The 12,769-nt window shown below is 37.9% G+C and overlaps 1 protein-coding gene across 3 annotated transcripts in view; it reads left to right on the top strand.

Annotated features, from left to right (window-relative positions):
- The window catches only part of LOC146003795 (acyl-CoA Delta-9 desaturase-like), a 143,274-nt gene that overhangs the window by 37,802 nt on the left and 92,703 nt on the right, over positions 1–12,769 (top strand). The window contains exon 1 of one of the 3 annotated variants that reach the window (XM_083142214.1): positions 11,993–12,201. The exons of the other annotated variants lie outside the window; for them this stretch is intronic. The gene's annotated coding sequence lies outside the window, so the exon portion shown is untranslated. Of the gene's footprint in view, positions 1–11,992; positions 12,202–12,769 lie in introns of those variants that run through there. 3 annotated transcript variants of the gene reach the window in all.

Raw genomic sequence — 12,769 nt, forward strand, 5'->3', positions numbered from 1 at the left:
ATCAACCAAAAATTATGTATTTCACACATAAAATTTCATTTTAGCCACAATAATGTGTGTTAATTATTGCATGAACACCATAAATTCAAATTAAGCAATGTTTTTTTAGGGAACAACACTCTTTTGGGGGAAAACGTGACTTGTTTGCCCCCCCCGGAAAAAAAACCTTCCTTGCCCCTCCCTGGAAAAAATCCTGCGGACGTCCATGCTAGTAAGGGTAACCAGAAGGTATATACCCTCGACTACAGCCCTGTCTACAGAGCAAAAGATTTGTAGTTTTCTTATATTGTGCCGTTTTTCTACAACTTTTAGCTTATCGCGACGATGAGGATGAATGGTGAATAGAAGAAATTGGTTAGTAAAGATTAGTAGAGCGATCCCATGCTTAGACGGGGATTCGAACCTGGAACCTTTGGTGATGAGATCGCGGGTCAACCACTAAACGTGCACGTCATGTACGCCCAACGGCAAAATAATCTGCAAGTCCATGAACATTTTCGTTCAAACTGTTTTCCACGATGTGATGATCATTAAATAAAAAAAAGTCAATAAGTATAGGACATCAACTTCGAATCAACAGAATTCCATATTCTTTTAAAGCAATACAGAATGTTGAATAGAAATATCATGAAAATAGCGATGAATAATTTGCCTATTATTATTTTTGCCGTTTTGTGTACCACTTTATATGAACAGGAGTGTACAATGTACTACATCATACTAAAACACTGTATTTTCTTCCGCATCAGACGCCAATTTTGATAAACTAAGCTCTAGACCAGGTTACAAGCTTATTCCTATAATTTTCAGAAGGCAGGAGTTTTGTGTTTCAAATTACGCAGTGTCAGATTTTTTAAAGTATATCCCAACCAATTTTTGCCATTTTACTATCCTAATGATACACGATGTAAATTACTGTTGACGCCTTCCAATCAAGGTCCCCTGATCCGATTGCACGATGGTTCGGATCCCATTTTAGACTATAGATCCAGTCCCGATTAGCCTATGTGAACATAAAGTGGACTTAAAAGTAACTTTGACTTGATGAAAATTCCATGCATGCTTTTTTTTTCCTAAAGCCGCATTATAAAATTATACGTTGTGAAATGTATCTATAATTAGCTCCACTCAACTACGTGATTTGTCAGAGCATAGTGAACTTCGTTAGTTCAGACAATAATAACTATAATAGACTTGTAGACAAGCGCGTTATATGGGACTCGCCATTGAAGTTTGTAGGTTCGAGTCCCGGCCTGAACATGGGTTTTCTTTGTGTCACTCTATCAATTCCATATATACACAGGCACCTATCCAGGGGGAGGGGCTATACCCCACCCCCAAAATCCTACTAATATCTAATTTAAATAGTGTATAGTGGTAACTAATTTTATTTCCTTATCAGGATTAAACATCTTGTATAATAAGTTGTAATATTCATCTTCGGGGCTTCTACCCTCACACATTTTCGCCTTTAGATGGCTGCTACTGATAAGGGATGAGCCCCTCCCGAAATAAAATTCTGGCTACGGACCTCTCTCACTCCCATCGTTGTGATTATCCAGAAGTGGTACGAAAGCGACACTAAATAACAAAACTATACACTGTTTTAAACAGTGGCATGCTCAAGAATGTATAAGGAATTGAAACTTCTATATTTTAGTGGTCAAGTTACATGTTTTCATGCATCTGTCTTTTATTTTTCAAATTCTCAAAGATTCGGATTATCGCTAAATCGTATTTGCGACCCGCTTGCTTCACTTTTAAAATCCTGTTTGTAATGTTAATATAAATTACAGATTGTTGGTACGTTTAAAAAAATGTACGCAGTTCATTAAATGTGCAAAACTCAAATTATGCTTTAATGGCAAACTCTGTGATTATTTAGCAACCTTTTAGTGAGCAAAGAAAGTTTGTTTTTATTTCGTTGACGTAATCTTGCTGCGGCTATTTTACAGACTGAAACCATTCAACCTTTCAACGAAATCGAAAGTTTGTTTTGAAGGAGCTTCTTCGTACCAGACATGTTAATCCAGATGGGCAAACATAGGAAACATTTTCCTCCCACCAACAGACATGGTTACGTAATATGATTGAAAACCACGGATGTTAGAGACAGCTTGAAAAGTTTATGTAAACTTACTTAATCTTACAAATAGAGATACTCTTCCAGACAATCTCATGCCTAACATTGTTGTATTACAAAGAAACAAACGGTTACAAATTAGAATTTTATATTATTGAGAGCATTGTTATTTTTGCCCTCGTTATACTACGTACAGTTATGAGGTTTATTTAACGTTCCATTGCGTGTCACATGGACATATGGCGGTTTCTAGTTGGCGGTTTATTATATTATTTTTGTTATTTAACGTAATTTTGTACCTCTTTGGGGTGCTGACAAGATTTAGTAGAATAGTGGCTATTAATTCGTTAAAAAGAAAAAGTGACCAATGTTAATCCAATTATAAAACAACTCTTACCCCATGTTTGCCATGTTCGTCTGTGGCAATTTGTGCGCGTAGCACTTTCGTACGCAGGGGGATCTGATGGGGCTACAGCCCCTCCCTAAAATTTTAGAAAACCAAAATTTTCAAGGAAAGCAGTTAAGAACGAAAATGATAAATCCAAACCCCTTTTAAATTTACCTCCGATTATGTTTTTTTCCCTTTGAACATCTTTTTAAATTATGTTAAAAACTGTAATTGCAAAATCTGATCCAAAATTATATTTAACCATTTAATTCACTCTAAAAAAATAAAAAAAATATGCGCACATCCGATGGCGCAGTGGTAGCGTCGTCGCCTTGTAATCAAGGGGTCCCGGGTTCGATACCAGTGGAGGCACATAGTGGTTCGGATCCCACTTTAAACTGTAGGTCCAGTCCCGATTAGCCTTAAACACCAAATCAACCAACCTTAAAAAAATCACTCTGCTTTCCTTGGAGTTAGGAATTCGCTCACGAATAGTCCGAATTGTCCAGAGTTTAGCCGCTGATATCTCTGGATAATTGCCAGCCCTAACAGTCGTTCGGAGATGAGTTTTGATTACAATCTACCTTGAAGGGCTTCTTCCATTACTCTAGTTTAGTGTTTAATGTTCACCTAGTGCAAGCGGAAACGCTCACTTCCGAGTTTCATTAAAACGCATAGCACGAACAACAATCTCGATGTAACGAGAAATTATTTTTATCCATAGCTTATTTGTAGGAACGTGGCTTCTAAAATCGGACGATTACCTCAGAGTTTATTTAAAATCTTAAATATTTGACGTATTATTTCGAATTGTAGCGTTTAACTAGAATTTAAAGCCAGATAAAAACCTAATGTTGTGGTTAAATTGCCAACAAAACTAGCATCTTCCATCTTTTTTTTTTCGTACGGATGGGACGCGAAGTCTCGACCGGTCACCTACTCGTTCAGAATGTGCTAAAAAATGTTACACCTACACTACAAAATTTCGACCTGCTAGTGTTGCCAGCTACGGAGATATGTCCCGAAAATGGCATTTTTTCACTTAACTCATAAAATCGCCAGCCATAAATCCATCAAATGCTGCACATGATCAATATTGGTCGTAAATGACAGATTGACATGGCGACAGTCATCAGACGTCTAATTATGACCCTTCAATAATTTTTTATATTTTCTCACTCAAAACTGCATTTCTGGAATTTTTTTAACGCTGCCTTCCGCCAATAATTAATTTATCTAATTTTCTGTATGGATTAAACTGATAATGTTACGCATTGAAAAATATCTCAACGAATGAGGCTTTATAATGCAGAAAACACGGTGTAAATATCTCTTACGGTTTTCATGATATAAATTTTTAAAGTTTGGGTTGCTGATTTCAAAGTTGTTCTGGGAACACCTTTTTCTTACTGTGTTACCTTACAGCTGCATAAGATTTCACCCGGGCGAAGTGTATTTTTGACGCCCCCGTCTTAACGTTTTGGCGTTAATCAAGGGGGACGACCAGGTTGCCCCCCTCCAACTTGGCGCCCCTGACTTAATGAAGAGAGCTGAACTGCGCCGACTTGTTAAAATTATTGGGGGGTCTCTGATCACTGAAATAAATTAATGAATGACTCACTCCCTCCCTTTTTTAAGTTTTGGCTTCAGTGTTCGGAATCTCGTAGAAGCTCATGAATTCCTCAAAAATATTAAAATTTTCATTTACAGATCGAATGCAAAATGTAAATTGTTCACGGATGAATATGTCACAAGTTTCGTCAACCATAATAGCAAAATATTCCCGACTTGTAACTTCTGCTACCACGGAGCGCAAAACAGATCTCCCTAATATATCAATGATCTCGTTCTGAAAGTCATGTGAGAGCCATTTGTAGTCCTAACGTCCCATCCACTCCCCTAGTTCATGCACATCGTCTTTTGAAACTCTTTTTAGTTAAAATGTTAACAATACTCATAATTATATACTTAGCAAAACACATGACTTATTACTATATACTGTATCCGGTCATAGCGCCTCCCCCCACCCAAAGTTGATGGTCTATAACATTTCAAATGTGTATTTAAAGTTAAGTTCATGTGGCACAATTCAGAGTAAACTTCACATGAGAAGCAAAATAATACATTAGATTCTCTTAAGCAAAATTATTTGGGGGCTCTGCCCTCACATCGATAACATTGGGGGGCTCGAGCCCCTCCACCCCCCCCAAGCCCCATGGTGTCGGCGCCTATGCTTGAAGTTATCGACAAGGGAAGGGACGTGTGTGCAAACGGGAAAAAAAAATGATTACATAAACTTCATGTGCAAATTTTTCTCCATTGTAAGGCACGCCCTGGGGTTAGTAATAACCAGATGACACATACGCAGTCACATGCCGTGCTACGTTGCATCACGATATCGTTTCTTGGATCTGTGTAGTTCCTGTTCCTGCATACAGTTTTAGACTCAATCAAGTAACCCGTACAGGGAGAGTAAGGATCGCATGCTATCACGTGTACCGTGCGTGGGTGTTGACGTGTGTGATAATGAAACTATATAGCACGGATGACACGTGACGGTAGCATAAAACTGAACACAATATGAGCATTATCGAGGGAATGTTAACGGTTAAAACCGATATATCGGAATCTATTTTTGCTGTAACTATGCTTATCGTCGATCAGTATCAGTTCGAAATTCTGTATGTTAATATTTCAATTTTTTAGCTGTGTGTACATATTTTTTTGGACAAGTTTTCGGTTTGGACAAGTTCTAGTATATTTATTGGGAGGGTTGTTAAGGTCCAGGAACACATAAATTCTAATGGGACCGGAATCTTTTTCTGGCACAATTTAAATTCGGTGCAAGTTGCGTATTGTTTCATTGAAAAAAGGTCCCTGGACCGTATTTAAATTGACCCAGAAGGTTCCGTATTTAAAAAGTTCCTGTACCGTAATTAAAGGACAAAAAGGCTTTTTACTGTCCGGAACGCTTTCTGATTTTCTATCCTGGACGGGAACGGAATTTATTTAAAATTCCTGCACCTTTAACAACCCTGTTTATTCGTACTTGAAATGAAGTTGTAGGGAAATAAATTGACAAGGGGAAAGTAAATTTTTTCGTAAGTTGGAGAAAAAACGTGAGCAAACTCAGGATTCGGCGTAAAGAACAATAAAATAAGTTTGGCGTTTTCTGTGCTTTTTTACTGGGAGAAAGGTTCCGGTACTCTTCTAAGTTGGTTTGTTGTCGTGTTCATCATGAAAACTACTTAAAATATTGTGGTATGTCCATAAATGATCGCGTAAAAGGTGCCAGTATAGCGTACCATTGCGTACCGCCAGAAAGGAAAAGTACTGGGTGTTCATGTAAATAGGTTTGTTTTTGCGATGTTTCATACTAATTTGAAAACTGCAATATAGCTGCAATGAGTTCAGACAGATATATATAGGCTAACGAACTAACTCAACACAGGTCTTCCATCTGTCCCTATCCTGAGCAAGATCTATGTACTCTTTTCCATCCCTATTGATTTCCTTTAGGTCCATCTCAACGTCATCCCTCCATCTTCGTCTTGGTCTTCCTACTGGTCTCTTACCATCAGGTTTCCCAACAAGAATCCTGTAAACTCATCTTTCCTCTCCCATTCGTGCCACATGGCCTGCCCACCTAAATCTTCTTGATTTAATCATTCTAATAATATCTGAACATTAATACAAATTATGTAGTTCTAAATTATGTAACCTTCTCCACTCACCTGTCTCCTCATCCCTTTTAGGTCCAAATATTTTCCTAAGGATCTTATTTTCAAATACTCTCAATTTATGTTCCTCTTTCAATGTAAGGGACCAAGTTTCGTATCCATATAATAATACAGACAAAATTACTGTTTTGTATATTTTAACTTTTAGTTTCTTAGATACGTATTAAGCGAGAAGACAAAAGTTTATGAATAGAAAAGTATAGATATATAGGCTATATAGTTTATTTGGATTCTTGCATACTTTATTATTTCCCTATTCTTGAGAGGGTCCTGTGAGGTTTGGGAACTGTAGGCAAGTATACTGAATCAAGGTGAAAGGTGAACAGCTTGTGTTGAATAAGAACAGCATTATGTGTTTGCCGCAGAAGTTTTGTCAACCCTACGACGCTTTTATGGTGTAAAATTCAAGGCGTAGTATGAACTTTATAAAGTATATTTACTTCTTCGTATATTTCGGAATTAATACAATCATCACTGCACTGGTGTTACTCATGCAAAGAATAGGTTTTTTCTACTTTCTCTCTCGTATACGGAACATTCACAATATATTGTAGCAGTTCTGATATGTCATATAGTCTTGTTTTCCGAAGAGCATACTGGTTTTGCACGCGCCTCAAGACGAGCTTACGATAAGATAAGAGCTCTATGTGGAAACGGAAAGTAACGTGAATGGAAGGCAAAGTTAGCTTCAAAGTGAAAAACCGTTGAACGCCAAATTGTGCGACACAAATTTTTCCACGGTCTAGTATCATGGAAATCAAGAGAAACCTCACTACAATTTCTCACGAGCAACTCCTCGCGACACAATTGCCAATTTAAAAGCAAGTTCCGCCCATATTCCAGACTTTAGTCTTCTACGCAGTATTCCAATGTAAACGTTAACGTACATAAACTGCAAATGATGCACCTTTTAGTGTGTCAAAATACACACAGGAATGTATTAAAGGGTATTTTTATCAGATGAAGTTCCATGTGATGCACTAAAATGCATCAATTTGGAAGATCCGACAAGGTCATTTCGAAGATAACAAAATTACACATTTAGCTGTGTCAATTGATGCAATAAATATGAAATTTTGTTATCTTCGAAATGATCTTGTCTGATCTTCCAAATTGATTCATTTTAGTGCATCACATGGAACTTCACCTGATAAAAATACCCTTTAATACATTCCTGTGTGTATTTTGACACACTAAAAGGTGCATGATTTGCAGTTTATGCAAGTTAACGTGTTATTGAAATCAAAGTGTATATGTGTCAATTGACCCATTTTGGGTTCTGTGTGTAGGGGCCGCAAGTCCAGAGGGCTGCACAAAAATGAGACGCTGAAGGGGCAGAAGTAACAGAGGCCATTGCCTATTATATTTCTTAATATTGTTATAATATCAAAATAAAATATGTCAAGCCCTCTTACTTACTTGAAATAAGATAAAAGGTAGGATTGTTAAGCGTTTAAATAACTTCTTACATCATAACCCAATTTTCAGTAACAGCGCTCGAAAATAAACAATTGCTCCTCATAAAAACGAATATACCAACAATTGAAAGCCAGGTGGAGGTATATTGACGGTCGAAATTAACATCCTTGGTTCTCAGTTTGCGGCCAGTGTGGCTACCGTAATGTAGTGTCGGTTTGTTTTTTTTAGTGCCTATTCCCCACGTTTTAGTGCTTTTTTCTGCCTGCTTGGGCAGTTTTTAGTGCCAAAATCCGGGTTCAAATGTATAACCTTATTCAGCGTAATCGCAAAACGAAGTAGTATGTTAACGTAAGCACCTGACGTATGTTGTACAGTAGTAGATTGCCGAATTCTTGGTTGAACACTGTTCCCTTGCACCAATCTGACACTGGGATACCCCTGCACTACACCTAGTGTCAACAAGTGCAGCGAACTAGGCTGGGCTTTTTATGGCGACCAGTGAATAAATTTTTACGGTCTAATGCACCACCTAAGTTTACAAATCTTGGGACGGAAATTATATAAGACGTGAACAGAGTAAAAGTATCGTAGCGTAGATGAAGAGGCTAAATGTGCGTACAGTACTCTTTCCGGTAAGGTATTATTCCCCGTTTGATGTTGCTTGTTCTGCAGTCGTGTTGGCAGGGAAATGGAACGAGGCACCGTTCCGTGGCGAAAGGCGTTGTTTGTTTTGCAGCTGCGTGGAATCGGATGACGTAATTTTCCCATTTCAACTTTCGCCAAAATGTCAAGTAAAATTGACGTGCTTTCATACACTAGAATGGAGGAAGGAAGATCTGCAAGCGCAGGTGAATGGAATGAAGAGTCGTTTTGATCGGACAGTTTACGAGAAAGTTCCGTTGCGGGAACATTTGAAACAAGTTACGTACGCAAGTACAATTTGCCAATCAAATTGTCCATCCGAAGACGACGATGGACAATTTGACTGGCAATATTTATGCAATCCACTCGACGAGTGAATCTTCCGTATAAAGGAACAAGTGAGAAGGAGTTTGATCTGATTTGAAGGGGGTTGATTAAGTTATATTTCAGTTTTTCAAGACAACATGAGAAGATTTTTGAATACGTTTAAATGGGTCAGATATTTAATACTTGCAAATAAGAATTATGAACATGTCTATCGATGTTATTGAAGTATAGTATTTAAAAACCTCAATACCGACGGGGAAATTTAATTACACAGTTATTTTTGCATTATTTTTATCAGTTTCATAACATTGAGATAGATACTTGCATGAAGCACACTTCAGAAAACATGATTACTTATTGGTCTATTGAACGTGATAGTTTCCTATCAACAGTTATCAGATATTTGTACGGCTGCAAATATTATTTAGTATTTTTCCTGTCTGTTTCGGATTTACCAAAATAGTATAAAGTAGATTGTTTCGGAAACGTGTATTTATGCAAACTTCATGGTCCAAATTTCAAGATTTCTTGGACTAACATTGAAAGTAGTAAAACATTATACATTTTCTGCGGCAGTTAAATTATTGCTACTAACGTTCACGTGCGAGTGTTTTCGTGTCAAATCAACAAGGTCCTCAACCTTACATTTTTTGATTAAGAGTCTCAGTGGTAGCCGAACATGTCATGTTGCCACATTCTTCGTCTGGTATATTAATTACAAGATCGATAAGTTGGGTTCTTTTTTTCAAACGTTAAAACGTGTGCATCACTTTAATTATTATGAAGTGCGCATTGGAAAATATTGTATTGGAAGTTCACTTATTTGTTGCTAAGTACGGACTGGACTTTTAACCCACTGGTGGGATCGACTGAGTCCTAAGTTTCCCGTTCGTGTTGTAAAAATAAATAATTGTATATCTACTTTTTGAACAACTGTGAAATTACCATCACGGAGGTTAATCTAGACTTGACCTACAGAAACCTCATGATTGGGTACTTTGAACATGTGCTCTTTTAGGTCTACAGTTGGCAACATTGTCTTCTCAAGTGGTCACGTGGCCCAATTGACATTTGTTGTCAAAACTTGATGGGATGTTATGGCAGAATCTGCAAGGGGAAAGGGGGAGGTTGTCAGTGCGTCCTCCACTCTTTACGTAATTGGTTCACGTCCCTATCGATTCGGCTGGGGAATGTTGCTTGGAGATGAGATAACATCGGGAAGATTGAGGCCTCCGCCATATGTTGTCTGCCGCCAATGGTGTCCATTGAATTTGTTTTTATCTGCGGTTTATCCACGGGGGAGTGTTATGTAAGATGAATTGTTTTGTTATTTTTGCACTGCTCTGTTTGAATCAAATTAGGGATGGTACTGAGAGGAACTATACTGGGCAGTCTTGTCTCGCCAGTTCTCGATCTCGTCAGCGTATACAGTGCGTCACTGCACAAGCTTTCGCCCCGTGTTACGGCGAAAAGAAAAACTTTTCCTCCCTTTTTCTGTTTGACACCTTGTTTGGACGTCGCGAATCATCGAAAAAAGGCATTTTATCATCAAAGTATACAATCAACGCTGCACAGGTTCACAGTTGCCGTGATTGATTGATTAATTTGCTTTATTTTACTTCGCTTTTGTGCCACTTTTGGCTAATTGCGAAGATATGGGGATGAGTGATGATATGATGAAATTGATGAATGGACGCTCACAAACATCCATGCCCACCGGGACTCGAACCCGGCTCCCCTGGCGTCGTAGCGCGTTGTGCTAACCATTCCGCCACGGGGGCCGGCAGGTTCACAGTTGCAATTTTGATAAACCTATCTATAAACAATAAGTTAACCACCATGTTTGGTATGTCGGGATAAGTCGTATAATAAATCAATATGTGAAGAGTTTCAAACTGTTTTATTGTACTTAAGTTTCGGATGAGATTAAAATATTATTCTCTAACAGCAAGTCTCCATGGGTCTGCCTCGTTCTCGTATGGATTTTTAAAAGGACCGCCTCGGTCCTATCCCTAAATCAAATGAAGAATAAACTATGATAGTGGCTGCACCCAAACTCGACCAAGAAATATAACCGGTTTGAAATTGCCGAGTTTGAGGTCTGCCTTGGATTGAAATAAATTATTGAATATGTTGAACATATAGTAACAAAATGAATAATTAACGAATATACATTACAGAAAGGATTACTCCAAGCTGCCATATGGAGGACCCACTCAGTATCAGTAGAGACAGTAAATAGGTGTTGCCTCAATTGACCGAGCTATTGAGCAAAATCTTGCCTCGATGTGAAGCGTGGACGACGACCAATTAAAATCAATTTTTAATTACCAGACATTTAAAGTGCTGTTAACCACGCTTGCTACACAGCGTTTGCACTATGTCCACAAAGTTTGCACGACAAAGTTGGAGCTGTATGTACGGAACCAGATTAATGCGTAATCGAAAGCACACAATCTCCTAATCAATATGACGACAGGCTAATTGATCTGAGAACAATTTAATTTTTTCTAGAGGCTGGTATGTTTCCTGAGATGGTATCACTGCAAAAAAAAAATATGTAAAATAACGTAGTCAAGCCACACTGGCAATATAGGACCAATGAAGTAGTTCATATTTGCGCAACATTTTCTATATCTGGCACTCATAATTTCTGAGATCTTCAGTTGATAATGAAAACTGTCATGGCCAGTGGGGGCGATTGGGTTCCAAAACTTGTGTGGGGGAGGGGGTAAGGTGCCAAAACGAAAGGGGCAAGGAGAATTTACTTTCCCTTAGTAGATAAGGTTTAGCATAGTGCCTTCTCCCTATTTACCGCCACTGGTCATGGCTGTATACTTCTTTTCAGATTGACACATTATCACCATAACATGACAACACTATAAAATGGACAAGTAGAGCAATATATAAATCGAAACGCTTGAAATTAAACTGTTCACGCAGAAGAAAATTATATAAATTCATGAAGCTCTCGTGTGTGAATTTTAATATTTTTTAACATTTTATGAATAAAACCTTAATTTATAACCATGAAGAACTTGTACGTTTACTGTAAAGACACTTTCGTTCAACGCGTAAAAGCAAGTACGACTTGCTTTCACGTTGTGTGTTTTTGATTACACGTGGAAGATAAATCTTCGCGCGACCATTTAACCTTTATTCTTCTGCACTCCAGACTTTTCTATGTACAGTCACGTAATAATAGAGCTTCGCTGTGTCACAAGCCCGTGAAGATTTAGTCTGATTAATAAATTTTCGAGGAAACAGAAATTTATATCACATGATATTTGCACGGGATAAGGGAATAGCGATAAGAGCGCCAACGGTTTCCTGGGGCTGGTTTGAAGTTCCGTTGAGAGTTTCTAAACGCGTGCTACCTTTATTTGGCCTGTTGAGACTGTTTTGCTGCGCTGTGCAATGCAAAGATAGTGAACTTGTTCTTTGCAGATATTTTTCATTGTGCATGCCAGTTTCTTGTAGGGTTCACGTATTACCCTTTGCCATACAGGACACACTGAACAGACTAATACACACAATATATAATATAAACTTCTACTGAGCAGGAAAACAGATTGTAGAATACAGGACACCCTACCTAGGATGTAAGTACTATAATAATTTGTTTCTAGACGAGTGTCAGATTTTTTCTTATCAATACGAATACAAGTGGGGCAGCCAGACACTTCATTTATTGTAACGTGATTGAATGAGTAAAAATGTATTTAATGTTTGCCAGTTACTGACATATTTAGTAGGGATAAATGTAATGTATGTATCATAATAGTATCATTTTTTTTTGTTTGATTGCATAAGTTTCGCGAGTTAAGTGGTAGAACAGGGTTAACTTTACCCATTAATTAAAGTAATGCTAATAATTTCACTGTAGTTGCAGGTTCGTACGGTTTTTGCACCAAAAATATCAAACTAGAATTCAACAATTCGATCAACACCGTTAATATTGAAGAAAATAATGGAGTGTTATTGTTTTGTTAGTAGTAGGAGTAACTGGCGTACACAGAGGAGGGGCATTGTGTATGCGTATGCCAATTGCAATTCCCCCCCCCATAATCAATGTCAAGTAAGCCCAATGCATTTTATTTAGCTAGGTTACACTTTCCCTACTCCGTGATGATTATACATTCAAAGGTAGAAAACTACAGGGCGCCATGA

Source organism: Lepisma saccharinum, chromosome 20, assembly GCF_977018435.1.
Source record: "Lepisma saccharinum chromosome 20, izLepSacc3.1, whole genome shotgun sequence".
NCBI classification, from domain to species: Eukaryota; Metazoa; Arthropoda; class Insecta; order Zygentoma; family Lepismatidae; genus Lepisma; species Lepisma saccharinum.